The 3,179-nt window shown below is 38.0% G+C and overlaps 1 non-coding gene across 1 annotated transcript; it reads right to left on the bottom strand.

Annotated features, from left to right (window-relative positions):
• Positions 1–2,428: 2,428 nt before the first annotated feature.
• Positions 2,429–2,539, bottom strand: LOC137741214 (small nucleolar RNA R71). The gene has a single exon (XR_011069244.2). It is a non-coding gene; the product is annotated as a small nucleolar RNA R71 (small nucleolar RNA).
• Between the last annotated feature and the right edge of the window lie 640 nt (positions 2,540–3,179).

Below are 3,179 nucleotides of genomic sequence, written 5' to 3'. Positions count from 1 at the left end.
GTGCATAGGGCTGAGATAAGGTTTCTAGAAGGGATGGTTTAGGGCAGATTCCTAGACCTAAAGGGCCAAGGATACATGATATTTGTGTAGGAGAAGGATTTGCAATTCCTAAACCTACAAGGAAATGAGTTCTTGCGGCAATTGAGTGGATAAGGTTTCTAGGATCTGACTTAGGTGTTTAAATGTGTAATTAGTTCCCTCTAATTAGCTAGGTTTAAGTCCTAACCTGATTTGGATAGGATAGAATAGGATAATGTTGGAGATAGGATAGGATAAGGTTTCTAGGATAGGATAAGATAAGGTTGGATAAGGTTGGATAAGGTTCCTTGTTTCTTGCTTCTTCCTTATCCTCTTTGCATTTGAACTTCCTCCACCAGATTTGTAGCCTTTCCTAGCCCTTCTTGACTTCAATTTCGTCCATCCTCTTTGCTCCATGGTTAAGCTATCCAATCCATGCCCAAAAATGCTCCAAATAGCCTCAAAATGCACTTTCTTGCTCCTTTTGCCATTAAAACCTACAAACATACGAAAATAACTTAAAAGACTGAAATAAATGGTAATTAACTTCATAAATGCAAGGAAACAACATAACTAAGTAGCATAAATATGCTCCTATCAATTGCCCATGCCGTGCGTCCACCACCTCAGAAACCCATTCATTCCAGCTCATTTATGCACTCCCATCTCACATGTGCAATTCCAGCTCAATTCTTAATGATGGCAGTGACATTTCCCTTCTATAAAACCATGCACATTTCACACAACAAGGCTTCTTGGAGGATTCCATGATTCACACTCATAACCACTCTATTTCACTCCATCTCTGACCATTTGTTCTCCCAAGTGCAGAAACCATTCAACCATAGCCAATCTACCTTCATTTTCATCACACTTGGAGAACCACCACCGAAGGCACTCTTAAGGGATTTCGACATCAGTTTTGCTTCAAGGGTTTCTTCTTATTAATTCTATGTTCACTCATGTTTTATATTTTTTATGTCAAACCTTTTGTAAACATGAAGTGTAACTAATCTCCCTCTAGGGATTTGATGTAGCCTTGCAAAGTTTACCATGTAATTAAGTTAGAATGCTCAGTTTGTCCATCTATTTCTTGTTTCATTCTCTGATTTAATTGTGACTTTGTGGGTTGATTTTAATGTTTGATCACCATTTGAATTAACCACAGGTTGTTTAGCCAAGATTAGAGCACACATCATGCATATTCTTGGTAGATATGTGAATGGATGAAGGGAATACTTTGCAAACAACCTGCCAAGTGTTACCTTTGGTTTTATGAAAGTTTCTTGTTCGTAACACCTTCTTGATTAGGAACCAAAGTTGCACATCACAACTAGGCTCATGATTAAGGACATGTGATCAAATCCACACATCATATGGTTGATCATATCTAAGTGAAGCAAACTCAAGAAATAGGTAGATAGCTGAGTATAAACTAACTTAACAAACATGGACTTGGTTTAAGCAATGGTGAAACCGAATCCCTAGCTTCATCTCCATTGGTGCTATCCCATTTTATTAGTTGTTGATTCATTTAATTGTGTTTACTTCATTTTCTAGTGTTTTCAAGTTACAATAACAAATCTGCCTAATTTGATTAGTTTTATTCATTTCATATAGTTCTTGCAAAACAAGTGATTATATAGGATCAATTAGTCCCTGTGGATTCGACACCCTTACTTGTGCCATTATACTAAACATATTCTAGCATTAGGAAGGAATTAACTCAACAAAAATGGCGCCGTTGCCGGGGACTGATTTCAGTCCCTTGTAATTGCTTGTTTGCTATTTAAACTTTGTTCTTTTCATTGTAGGTAGATTCTTGATTTTCATTCAAACTTGTGTTATTTTGTTTCAGGTAGTATATGTCAAATAGACTTGTGGAGCTAGGCCAAAGAATTGAACGGTTAAAGGGCCACACTTTGGACAACTTTGTGCCATCAAGTTCCTCCATTATCCGTGAAGAAGAGGAAGGGAATTCACCTAGTTCAACAAGTAAAGAATCTGAGCAATTTAATTGGGAAAGAGAAGAAGAGATGGCAGGCAACCAAGATGAGCTTCGAGCTTTGGAGGACTTTGCTCAACCAATCATACCAAATTCACCTTCATGCATCTTGCTGCCCACAGAAGCTAGAAACTATGATCTTAAATCTTCACATTTCCATATGTTTCCCTCTTTTTATGGCTTACCTAATGAAGACCCTTTAGCTCATATTAAAGAGTTTTACAATGTTGTGAGTGGTTTGCCTTTGCAGGGAGTAAGTGAAGCAAATTTGAGGATGAGAGTGTTTCCTTACACCTTGAAAGATAAGGCCAAGAGTTGGTTGATGACTCTAACACCAGGTTCCCTCACCACATGGGATGCCGTGGCTAAGAAGTTCTTGGAGAAGTTCTTTTCCACTCAAAAGACAGCCACATTAAGGGGACAAATCTTCAACTTCAAACAAGATGATGGAGAACCTTTCAATGAGTGTTGGGAGCGCTTTAAAGGCCTTTTGCTGCAATGTCCACACCATGGGTTACCTTTTCACTTACAAATGCAAATTTTCTATGATGGACTAACCCAAACATGTCAATCGACTGTTGATAATGCAGCAGGTGGAGCATTGAAGAAAAAGAATGCTCAAGAGTCATATAACATTTATGAGATGTTGGGGTCTAATGCTCAACACAAAGATTTAAGGGGTAAGAAAGTTGGAGTCTATGAAACAAGCTCTAATCATGATCTTTTGTTGCAGGTAGCTAACCTAGAAAGAAAGATTGAATCCGTGCTCAACATGGTGCTAAAAGCAAATGAAGTGTGTGCCATTTGCAGCATACCAAGCCATCCTACTCATCAATGTCCATCTAGGGAGGCTGATGTGAGATTTATACGCACACAAATTAAACCCTCTTTTTGTCAATTGTAGTATAAGTATAAGTAGGGATCGTTCTGGACCGGGGATTAGGAGGGATTGTTAATCACTTGGATTTGACTCAAAAACGTAAAAACACAATATAAAACACTACACTAGACTCAAAGAATGCAAAACTAAACTTTAAAACACTCAAACAAACCAAAAGACTCAAACATCACCCAAAACACTCAAAACTGCCTTAAAAACACTTTCTGGGCAGTTTTGAGCACTTTGGTGAATTTGGACGAAATTGTGTAACAAATT

The sequence above is a fragment of the Pyrus communis genome, chromosome 12 (genome assembly GCF_041283825.1).
Source record: "Pyrus communis isolate YQ-2024b chromosome 12, ASM4128382v1, whole genome shotgun sequence".
NCBI classification, from domain to species: domain Eukaryota; kingdom Viridiplantae; phylum Streptophyta; class Magnoliopsida; order Rosales; family Rosaceae; genus Pyrus; species Pyrus communis.
This window is presented reverse-complemented; position numbering and strand designations above follow the sequence as displayed.